The sequence below is a fragment of the Plecotus auritus genome (assembly GCF_963455305.1).
Source record: "Plecotus auritus genome assembly, chromosome: X".
Lineage (NCBI taxonomy): Eukaryota > Metazoa > Chordata > Mammalia > Chiroptera > Vespertilionidae > Plecotus > Plecotus auritus.
The window spans coordinates 120,449,999-120,462,602 of record NC_137784.1 but is presented as its reverse complement, the minus strand read 5'-3'; the positions used below and the strand labels follow the sequence as shown (position 1 = coordinate 120,462,602).

At 38.1% G+C, this 12,604-nt stretch overlaps 1 pseudogene across 1 annotated transcript; it reads left to right on the top strand.

Annotated features, from left to right (window-relative positions):
- Positions 1 to 8,472: 8,472 nt before the first annotated feature.
- On the top strand, positions 8,473 to 9,856 carry LOC308240262 (threonylcarbamoyl-AMP synthase-like; annotated as a pseudogene). The gene is made up of 2 exons: positions 8,473 to 8,476; positions 9,059 to 9,856. The product of its transcript is annotated as a threonylcarbamoyl-AMP synthase-like (transcript).
- Positions 9,857 to 12,604: the final 2,748 nt, after the last annotated feature.

Sequence of the window (12,604 nt, the reverse complement as noted above, 5' to 3'; positions counted from 1 at the left end):
AACCCTTTGTTTTTATTTCAAGATATATTTAAAAGTGACACAACCAAACCTGCTGAATCAGGTAGGTAATAACATTCTCAGTCCAACATATATTTTAAAGCAAAGGTATAAGAAAAATGTCCTAATTTGGCTAGATAATTGCCTGTTAAAGTAAGAAGAATTCTGAACGTACTTTGAGCAATGGCAGGATCTTTAGGACGAAATGAATATTCTCATATATAAACCTAAGTTCTGGTATGTTGTTTTTTCAGGCATCATCTATCTTGAATGGCTATCTATGCTACTATTTGATAATTCAGGAAGACTCTGAAGATGGAAGGTGATCCCCTAGGGCTGTGTACTGGCAATGATGCCAAAAGGAGAACAGCAAATAAATTATTCAAGGCAAAGAGCCTCATATTAGGCAGCCTCTCTTAGTTATCAAATTGCAAAAAACAGACATTTGGAAATCTCTTATGCTATTGGAACACATAAAATATCACTCCATCCCCACCACTGTCACATATACTTGCAATACAAAATATAGAAAAATTTTACATAAGGCATGACAAATATTTACTTCTGAAATTAATAAAATGAGATCTTGGCAAGAAATCATTTTTACATGCATTAGCACTGGTAGAGTGCAAGCCTCAACGAACCAGCAATCTTGAGCTCTGAGGTCCAGAAAGAGCAGAGAAAATGGGATAAGCTGACAACTGGTTGCTTTTACTTTTCTTCCCCATAGAGAACCTAGAAGATTTAAACATCATCCACCTTACTGTTGCCCTCAAATATCACCCAATATAAAAATAAGTTAAAATATAAAAGCATTTACAATCGTGTACCTTTTCCCTGAGTACTACAATTTAGAATAGAATGGAACCCATAGCTGAAGTCAAGGGTATGTATCTACTAGGACAAGACACTAGGCATGGGGATAGAAGATGGGACATTTTTAATACCTCAGCTTTAAGTGTAGAGCTCAGCATGTAAAAATTCTGACATCAGAACAAGAATAATCAATACAGTTCTATTTTCCTCTACAAAGCAAAGAGCAAGCATTTACAGAGCAACTGTGATGAGCCTGGCACTGAGTTTGACACATCCAGGGAATAAGATATGATTGAGACATGGATCATGCCCTTGAAACACACTGTAGAGAGGGAAGTAGACAAATAAATAATTACAGAACACTGTGGTACATGCTCTAACAGCCCTATAATAGCAGTTGTCACTATTATATTTAGTAAAGAATTAGTGTGGCCATGTTGTAGATACATCACTGACATTACCAACTCATAATCATGACTGTTATCTGTTGTGTCTACCCATTTCTGTCCTAAATTACCCCTAAATGAACCTCTCCTGGGCTCTTGAAGTGTTCTGTTTCATTAGAGGACTACATTGTTTTACAAACCAAATTATAGTATTAATTTTTAAATCTCCATTACATATACAAAGCTTCATAAGAGATGTCAAATATGCTCTTACATTAGCTAGATATAGAAAGTTCTGAAATATAGACTACGGTAGAAATGAATAGATTTTGACAAAGAAATAACGGGATAGAGATGTTTGTTTCTAACTACAAAAATATCCTGTTACATCAACTCATCAGTCTCCCAAGGATTCCAAAAAGCAGCCAAGGTATTAGTCAGAGTATGCCATTACCTCTTACTATTTCTGTCTCAAAGAAATGAATTCAGTATTTCAATTATATTCTTCCCTGTGGGACAGGATAGCTAATGAATTATTTATTTAAAAAAGGAATTAAAATTCTAGCACTTCCATAATTTTGTCTAATTTTTTATCAGTGAAAATAAAAATAATTTTTTTTGAAGTTGAAACACATGTAGGTCACAAACACTTAACTCCCTCAATTCTGATTTTAAATTTTGAACAAGATATTCCTTTGGAAGGCTGGCTCTAAAAACAATTTTATTTTATTGCACCATCCTCAGAGAAAATCACAATCTTAATAAAAACTCATTTCTTGACATATCTGAAATATAATCTGTACTGGATATTTCAAAAGAAAAATTTGGAGGGAGAGGAATACCCAGAATACTCCTGTAGGTAGTTTACACATAAGCCCTCGTGAACAATTTTAACAGAAACTCATTAGGATAGCAGTGATGGGCACTTCTTGCAAACTCACCTGTAAGTGGAATGTTTGATGTGATATGTGATGACTGTAAAAAAAATAGGTGAGCCTTATTTCCAAGCACTCAGCATGAGGAGAAACTCACAGAAAGAATCTTCTCATGCCTTCCCACACAATTTTAGAGCCCAATCTGAGGAAGATGCTGACAGTGCTAACCTAGAAATTTCGGAGGCCACACAACTGTCCAATAGCTTCCAACTTGACCATGAAAGCTGCTTAGACGCTTGCTCTGTCACAGCATTTAAGCTATTTATTTCCTGTAACTGTTTTCTCTCTTTTCTGTGTCCAGCGTGGCTAGAGAGCGGGTCCAATTCCTGAGTAGAAGAGCTGGGGATTGATAAATAAAAGAAAGAAAGAGACAAGACACAAAATGGAAGGAAAAAGCTGGGACCAGGTGAGACCACCGTCCTCTTCTGATGGAGGGACAGGGGCCCAGAGCCAATCCAGTGAGTTTATTTTATACCCCCACATACCAGGAAGTTTCACCGAAAGTCAAGACAAAGGAGATTATTTGCATTCTTGAGTAGGCCCGAGCATTCCTGGTGCTTGACTGGATTTACACATCAAAAACCCACTCCCCCGACACCTGGGCAAAGGTAAGAGTCAGTGCTGATAACACATCTGCCTTTTTGGTAAATGTGTATCCAAGACACGGCTTTGCCTGTCACCTTGGGTTCAGCTGACAATAATTAAAGAAATGCCCATGTGCCTTCCCAGGGGGCCCTCTACAATTTCCTACCAAATAATGCATATGCCTGGATTAAACCAGAAATCCACGGGAATGTGGAAGGATGATCCAATCCTTCCCAAAATGTCACAGAACACATGTTGCATACAACTGATATCTAGCCCTGCAAAGCTCCTTTAAAGAATCATGTCCACAGCTTGGAGTTAGGGCACCCACAATGTAGTGGCATCTTTACATTTATCCACAGTCTCTGTTCTAATTTGTTTCACTACCAACCTTTCATTTAGTGCCCTAAGTGGTCCCTTTCATCCCAGATTTGACCCTGTGGCTTGTTATGATATTTACATACCTCACATGTTGCACCTTAAAACTTGATACCATTTTTCTAACTCTGAAGTTTTGCTTTTCTCAACTATGATTTGGCTATATACCCTCTGATTCTGCTACTTTAGAAGCTCTGGGAAACCATCTGATCTGTCATGGACCCAAACTGTCATATGTGGATGTCCCACGTAAAATGTGTGAGAGAACAAAGAGCTCAGGACCTAAATCATGCAGTTTGTAATGTAGCATTCATACACTCATGCAAACAAAATGCACTTATATCATACACTGATTCACAATGGGTTCAAGTATGGCTTTATGTAACAGAAATTTTTCTAGAAAACAATTCTAAAACATTATTTTCATGTTATAATAATGTTATGGTCATAAAGAAACCCCTCTAATGTATGAAATAATTATTGTGTGAAATGTTTGCTGTGTGGAGACCCCAATACTCTGTAACTTCCAAATTGGTGAACACCCCACTATGTTGATGTGAACTCCCTCAGCCCTAAAGTGTAAATGCCCTGCTCCTAGCATAAGGCACACGTGTCTGGCCCACACTGATAAGGACACAAGTTGTTTACTACTTGCTATGTAAGTATTGTACCTTTCTTCAGTTGATGACTCCTGCCTGATAGAGGAGGACTCCACGTCGCTCCTTGAGACAAGCCCCTGACTGCTCTGCTGTGCGAGCCTGAACCAACTGCAGCCGCCTGTCTGTCTCCGTCTTCGTCATCTGTCTTTCAGTGTGCATCGCCGGGTGGCCTTTGCTGGAGCCTAGGACCCACTAGGAATAGGTAAATAAACCTTGTGTGATCGCATACTAATTCTATCTTGTGTGTTCATGTGTTCCGTTTTGGCTCAGCTGTTTAGACATTGAAGTACCAGCAGGGGATAGGCCGTTATTGCTGACTCCTGGTCACCTGCGTTTGTCCCACTAAGTTGACAGATAATTAATTGGGGCATAATTGGGACATTTCCAAAGCCCACTTAGGCTGAGCAAAAGACACTGTGGTCCATTTACCTCCCTGATTCCCAAGTTCCAATTGAAGAAAAATTGAACAATAAGTAAGCTTGGTTAAGAAGGAAATACCTTTTCCCCATTTCTGATTTTAGTTTGGAAGAATTTTTTTTTCCTAAGCATATTCCTCATCTTCTGATCTCTCTACTCTTTTACTCAGACTACCTTGGGACCATGAAGTGATTTATTAATTGGTAAATTTCAGAAGATTAGGCACACTCCATGCTTCCTTCTCCTTTTCTGGCTGCCTTCTGGTACTCCAGGAATTCTACCCCTTTAAAAGGGTGTGGGGAGCTTTTCTGCCCTAGTGCTACCCTAGTGACTAGTTGGGTAAATGTGCCTATTTTAAGAGATCTGAAATAGCAAGTGCAGTTAGCTAACAGACTTAAGGCCACATCCTCCAAGCTGGCTTCTAAAGGTTATAAAAGTGATATTTTGACTCCTTGTGCCATTTCTTTGCTTTCTCAAATTGTTCCAAATCTGGTGGGAAAGAGTGGTGTCACCTTAGAGACCCCAGTAAACACCACTGCATAAGACCAAAGATTATGCTAGTCTTCACTGCTATGTGTGTCTAACATGGTAGGTTAGTCGTAAATTTATTAGCAAATGAAATGTAAGGGGAAAGATCCTGGAAGGCTTCTGGGAAAGACTCCCTTACCCTTAAAAAGAGATTTCAAGAAAGGAAGTCTCTCTTCAGGTTTTTGTATGCATGGAGCAGACTGATAGATCTAAGAGGGGAGGAGGGGGAGGGAACAAGGAGAGATCAACCAAAGAATATACTGTATATACATATACGCATAACCCATGGACACAGACAAAAATGTGGTGAAGGCTTAGGATCAGCCAGAGCAGGATGGAGGGGGGCAAAAGGGGCATCTGTAATAGTCAACAATAAAAAATATAGATTTATATATCTATATATCTAGATACATCCTTCCTGAAAACTATGAGCACTTTATCAGCAAGTTGTATGTAAATATGCACCATGTGAGCCTTACAATCTTCTATTACTGTCCATTTGGACTGCTATAACAAAATACCATAGAATAGGTGGCTTATGAACAACAGATATTTATTTCTTTTAGTTCTGGAGGCTAGAAGACCAAGATCCAGGTGCCAGCAGATTCAGTGTCTGGTGAACACTAGTTTCCAGATTCATAGACTGCAGTCTTTTTCAAGTGTCCTCCCATGGTAGAAGTGGTGAGGGGGCTTTCTGGGTTCTCTTTTATAGGGGCAGAAACCTCATTCATGGGTCTCCACCCTCATGACCTAATTACCTCCTAAGGCTCCACTACCAAATACCCTCACATTGGAGATTAGGTTTCAACATTTGAATTGCGGGGGGAGGCACAAATATTCAGGCAATAGCAATTTCACATTAAAAAACAATGCCTTTGTAGTTAAATAAACTGAACCTGTTGAAAGAAAACCCTAAGCAATTTTATTCCTTACATCAACACTTCAAAAGATCTCTCCCTAATGAGTGACTCAGATGATAGAATAATTGTAAAGTTTTCATTTCCCATATCAAGATGTCTACATCCTTTTAGCTTTATTATACTTCAAATAAATTATTAAGAATGTATGCAGCACAATAATTAAACATGAAATCCAGCTCACAGGCAATGAAGTATAAAACCAGAAATTGCTTCTTAATTCTTTTGACAACTGTAAAATAATAAAAGTGAAAAGCTTGACCTTACAGTTTTTAAAGACATTTCTGAAAGCTAGGATTTTGAATTCATATACTGTATTTCTAATACGCAGGGAACCTTAACAAGACTCATTTGCTAAAAAGCAAAGCAGAGATTTGAGGTACCTCCTAAAATGAAAACCTACCACTTTTCAAATTTGCATTTACTATTATATTTATCAACAATAAAAAACTAGTGAGCTAACATTTGTTAACATAAAACTTCCAATAGTAAACTCATCAACTGGACTCTTTTTACCGTTCCATTATAGACCATGATTATCTGTTTGTACTAAAGTCTTATTAGTTTATCACAGCCATCATTGCCTCCCAAAGAGCAATGATTGAGATTTGTCCAAGTGCATAAATCATACATTTCCTCCTATAGGTTTCAGTAACCTCAATATTTGACACTATATTGTCAACAATGAGATATCAATAAGACTTTATGTAATAAATATGTTGTTATTCTAAAGAACTAATAGAACCCAACCAGCATGATTCAGTGGTTAACCAGAGTCACCAAAATAAATTCAATAAAAAGGAAAAAAAAATGATTATGGTCCTCTGGAAACAGTGGAGTCTATGAAAGGCTAAATGTCCATAATGATGCTCAAAAGGGATAATATAAATTGAGCAAGAAACAAGTTGTATAAAATGCATATATAATTGCAATCATCAGATAAACACTGTCAGGATGACTGGAGTCTGGATAGTAAATCAGATCTGTGTGCTTTCTCACCTTCTGGAAATTTGGGGGAAGATACTGCATAAGCACCTGAGCTTATCTTCATTTTTCACATTGCTGACGAGCTTGGTTCAAAATGGAGTCACATATTTTAGTAAGTTCTTCCTGAATAACATAAAACCCACATATGAAAAGGTGGTGGTGCAGTGAGTTCAGATGTGTTGGGAACCTCTCCTGTGTAGATTTTTGCAGCTATATGTTCCTAGGGACCTTACGTATTCAAGAGAAGCTTTGCTGAGATATCAAAAACCTGAGACTTTATACTACACGTCAAGAAAAAAATAGGTGTTTTATTCACTAAAAATAATGCATGCAAGAAGGAAGACAATTTGATACTAACAATGGTTAATGAGGAAAATATATTGTCTCAATAATTATTGGTAATGTGGATTTGAGATTAAGTAAACTATAAAGTTAAAGTTCTAAAAAATGGCATAGTGTAAACAATTTAAAATATTTTAAAGTCTAGAAAAGGGCACTGGTTTCAAGATTTCAGCTTTGTTGATCCAGCATAACTCCACCTCATGAGGACAGTATTGCTTGCAGCTCTACTCCCTTCTAGGAAGTCTGGGGCCAAGTGATCTGGACTCTGGAGGAGCGGTAGGGGAAATAAAAAACATAAAGTATGCTAAAGTCCTTGTCTTGTTGGGCTGGGAGTGCTGTGTGTACCTGCTTATTTCTTGGCATTGATAAGAAAATATGTTTCCATATTTAGTGCCTAGAGTTCTTGGACCCAATTCCTAACTCAATTATAGGATAGAAAGGGCAACTGACTGAAATGGAAGCCAAGGCTTTGTTGATGCTTCAGGCCTAGAGGGGCTCAAAGTCACTAGCTAAATGCTGATATGCCCCCAAACAACGGTCAAGGATATGAGAGATTGACTAAAGAGGACTCAAACTAAAGAAACTGGAAAGGTTTAAATTAAGTTGATGTTGACAACCACTGTTATTAAGGAAAAAAGTGTTAAGAAGCATTTGATTTGAGGTGAGGGGTTAATATCAATCTCAAAGTTAAATAATTTTAGAAAAGAGTCAAAATGTCCCTTTTCAATAAACATCAAATGCCTTGAGTCAAAATGTCCCTTTTCAATAAACATCAAATGCCTTAAGCTTTCAATGTAAAAAAAAAAAAAAAGAAGAAGAAGAAGAGGAAGAAGAATAAGTCTGTTTCTAAAGGTTTGTGACTAGAATATTCCTGCTCTGGGAAGATGCAAGTCTTCCCTAATGGAAAATTATCAGAACAGAAGATTAACTTATCTTGTAAATCTTGTATTGATACTCTTTCACTACAGCTGCAGATGCATGAGTGATCCCAGCCAAGATCAGCAGAAAAACTGCCCAGCTGAGTCCATCACAAATTGCCAAACCATGGGGTTGTGACCCTACTTCTTTGCACTTCAATGGTTGGGTAGAACTCTGAGAAAACAGATACAAGTTGAGAACAAAATAAATGAAAATAAAGAAAGGAGCAAATGCTGATTTGTGAGAGAGCAAGGAAACCAGTCTGACTAGAGTAGATGGGCCACAGGAAAATAGAAAGAAAACAGGAATGGTTATGTAGGGAAGGTCATGGAGGACTTGGATGTCAGGAGTTGACATTTAGATTTAATTAGGAATTGAGTCATATGAAGAAAATTATATTTTACGGAGATATTCTGGAAGCAATAAACAGGATAGACAAGAGTAGTGAGGGTTTGAGAGGTTGGAGGAAGAACATAAAATCTAGATGATGAGAGCCTGAGCAAGGGGAGTAAGACTGGTAAGGAACAAATCAATAGTAGACATATTGAAAAGCGGATGTTTTTTTATTTATTTTCTTATTATAAAGGTATTAGAGTCAAATTCGTGCATGGGTAGGGTTCCTAGCAGCTGCCGGCCAGGGCCTTCCTTCATTCCGCACCGACCCCTGGTGGTCAGTACACATCATAGCGAGAGATCAAACTCCAGGTTGGTCGAACTCCCAAGGGGACACTTTGCATATTAGGCATATATATATATATATATATATATATATATATATATATATATAATGCTAACTATAAAGTGTTAATACTAAAAAAAGTATATAAAGTAGAAAAATCAACATTTTATATATCTATCTATATATATATTTATCAACATTCTAGATGTCTATATCTATGTATATCTAATCTATATCTATCTATATCTATCTATATATATATCTATCTATATATATATCAGTGCAACCAGTATTACAAATAATATTTCAAACTCCTAAATCACTATAGGGAAAAGGAGGACAAGTACTTTGACAAATCTAGCAAGAAGATATAAAAATAATAAAATGATAAAATTATTAATAAATATTATGGAATTATAATAACTATGAACGTTTTAATTATGAATTAAAAGGCAGCATTCTTAGATGAAGAAAAATATCTCATCATGTGCTGTTTTAAAAATATACACCTAAGGCAGGGAACTGAGGGCCGCGGTGGCTGCCACCGTGGGATTGAGTGAGGGGCCGGCTGGCTCCTCCGCCCTCGGGCTCTGCTTGGGTGGCGCAGGGAGGGCCGGCTGTTATGGCTCCCTGAGGAATGGGCCATGCGGGCCGCCAGCCCAAAGTGAGCTGGTTGGACCGAGGCGCTGTGGGCTGCCTGTGGCCAAGTAGCGCTCTGGCGCCTGGTGGCCGTCCCCACCCATACGCTGTATGGCCTGGTGTGCTCGGCGAGCTGCTAGGCGGCACTGGACGCTGTGTACCGCCTCAAGGGCTGCAGCGAGGCCAAGATGGCCGTGTGCCTGGGCCACGTGGTTGACGTCTACAGGTACTGTCATTTGAAAGTACCTGAGGGGCTCCTGAAAGACCTGTTACCAGGACCAGTGACCCTGGTGACGGAACACTCAGAGGAGCTCAATAAGGACCTGAACCCCTTCACTCCTCCTGTAGGCATCCAGATTCCTGCCCATGCCTTGATGCAGGACTTGGCCCAGATGTTTGGGGGACCACTTGCTCTCACCGGGTGCCAACCTCAGCTCCCAGCCCACTTCTCTGAATGTGGAGGAGTTCCAGGACCTCTGGCCTCAGTTGTCCTTGGTAATCGATGGGGGGCCAATGGAGATGGCAAGAGCCCCAAGTGTCGCCTCGGCTCAACTGTGGTTGACTTGTCTGTGCCTGGAAAGTTTGGTATCATTCGTGCAGGCTGTGACCTGGAAAACACTACGGTTGTCCTCCAAAGGAAGTACGGGCTGCTCTCTCACAGGGATCCTGCTGAGACTTGGGAGGCAGGAGGACCCAGGGACTGATGCTGCACACTACATGCCTGTCCACCGGTGGATGGCAAGGCCTCACTTGCAGAGGCCACTGGGGCCACAGAATCACTAGTCTGACTTTCAAGGCGGTTTGTCTTTATGAACACAGTAACCAGGCCCCAGAAGAAGCTGGTTTAGCTTCACACCTGGGGAAGGGGGCTATATTTATTGTCTGTAATTTCATATGTCAGGCAAAAGCTGAATAGAGACTTTAAGAGCATTCCTACGATGGTCTTATTCTGATAAGCTTCTTCTCTCCCTCTCTTTTTTTTTGTAAATTCTTGAAATATAATTTAAATAACATTTGGAATCTAGTGAGAGGTGGTGGCATTTAAGGTCCAAATAAGCTAGAGTGCCAGTTGGTGCTGTTGAAACGTCTCAAGTGACCAAAGGCTTGAGTTTTGTGCTCCTGAAGCTGGAACCAAGTAAGCATAAAGACTGTAGAGTGACAGGCCAAACACACTTTCCTCTGAACCAGGGGCTGGTGGTATGGCATGCTGCAATTGCCTGGCGGAGGGTCATTGCGTTCTACTAATGGTGGGAAGTCAGCTCAGTTGGCAGGGAGTAAGATGGGGGATCCAAATTAAAGAGTATAGGAAAATAAATCTCTACTATCTAAAAAATACACCTAAAACAAAACAAAATGGGAAAGTTAAAAATACTGGAGAAGATAAAGATACACCAGACAAATACTAACAAAAATCTAGAAGTGGCAAAGAAATGTTAAGGCAAAAAAGCATTAAATGGATAAAAGAAGATACCTTTAGTTGTGAATTAACATGATCCAATAAGAAAAACATGAAATTTAATGCACCGAAAAAAGTTCAAACATGTAAAACAAAAAAGGTTAGAAATAGCGGACTGTGATAAAACAACAGTATGAGATTTTACGTAGTTTTATCAGAAAATTTAGATTAATAGAATAGGGAAAATCTGAATAACAATGAATAAGTTTGATTTAATATGTAGAAATATGATACAATATTACCCAAACAAAAAGAAAACAATTTGCTTCAATTGCCCATGGAATATTTATAAAACTTTTTTACATTAGGACACAAAGATAATATTCCAAGATGTGTAATTCATGCAGAAAACATTATCCATCCATGAGAGTATAACTAGCAATAAAGACAACAAGGATAGAAAAAGCAAACTTCAACTAAAACCTAACCATGTTGAAATATATAAATACACTTATAGATAACTCTTAGATTAAAAAGGAAAATTACAGATAAGGTATCAAAAGAATGACTATTATACACTGAATGTGAAAACTATGGGACATGGTCAAATGTATTCGGAGGAAAATTTATTATTTAAATGCATTAAATAGAAAGTAAGAAAGACTCAATAATAAACTAAGCGTTCACTTAAATCTAGAAAGAAATCAAATGGAACCGAAGACTGTAGAAAAAAAGGAATTAACAAAAGCAGGAAGTGGTATTTTAAAAAACATTTGCTTTTTAATAGTTAACTGAAAATCAAATATGTAAATAGTCCTATTAAGGAAAAGAATAAAAAAGAGCTAAAGCCATATATATGCAAATCCATATACATTAGAATATAATACATACAACTTACATTTAAAAATCCAGATGAAATGGATGTTTTACAGACAAATTGACAAAATTGTCTCAAGGAGAGGTGGAAAACCTGGATACACTAATCATCAAAGACATTGAAAGAATATTTACATTTCTACCCTCTCTCTCCCCAAACAAGCACTAGGACAAAATGGTTTTATGGTTGAGTGTTATCAAGTGTTCAAGGGAACAGCTTGGGTCTAAGTTACTTAGACTGTAAAATAAGAAAAAAATAAGTTCATTCATAAGGTTAATACAATCCTGATATTAAATCAGAAAAAGGATATCAAAGGAAAACAATAAACGAGAATTTCCCAATAAGTATGCCTTGGCACATTGCTGTCCTGTGGATGGGTTGTATGTGTAACATGCTATCTTCTAAGGCTTTGTGGGAAGACAGGCCTGGGAAGACAGTTGTCTCTGCCCTGAGCAATCTTGTCCATTTAATTTACCCCAGTGTGCCATTATGTGAAAAAGGTAAGGGGCACTGCTCTAGGAACTTGTTACTATAGAGTTTTATATCCTAAATGAAATATTGACATAGACAAAACACCACTGCCAGGTCAGTTTTATTCCAAGAATGCAAGAATAGCTCAACATTAAGAAAGCTATCAAAGTAATTAACTATACTAAGGATTAAAAATATAAGTATCACTTATATGTGGAATCTAATGAACAAAATAAACTGATGAACAAAATGGATCCAGAGACATAGAAGCATGGAACAGACTGATGAATTTCAGAGGGAAGGCAGGGGTAGGGGAGTGGGTGGGTCAGAGAATTTATATGCATATATGCATACCCCATGGACACAGACAAAAGGGTGGTGAAAGCCTGGGAGGGGCAGGTGCAGGCTGGAGAGGGTCAATGGGGGGGAAAACAAAACAAAGGGGACATCTGCAATACTTTGAACAATAAAGATAAATTTAAGATAAATAAATGTTTTTTAAAGTTAAAAAATAAAAATAATTATAAAGGATAACCATATTATTACCTGGGCAAGTTCCAGAAAAGGCATTCAAGAACATTCTATATCTCTTCCTGACAAAACTGTAAGTCAAAGGTGTTTCATAACTCAAAAAATGGTATCTACGGTATCAGTAACAATGGTAATCATCATATTTT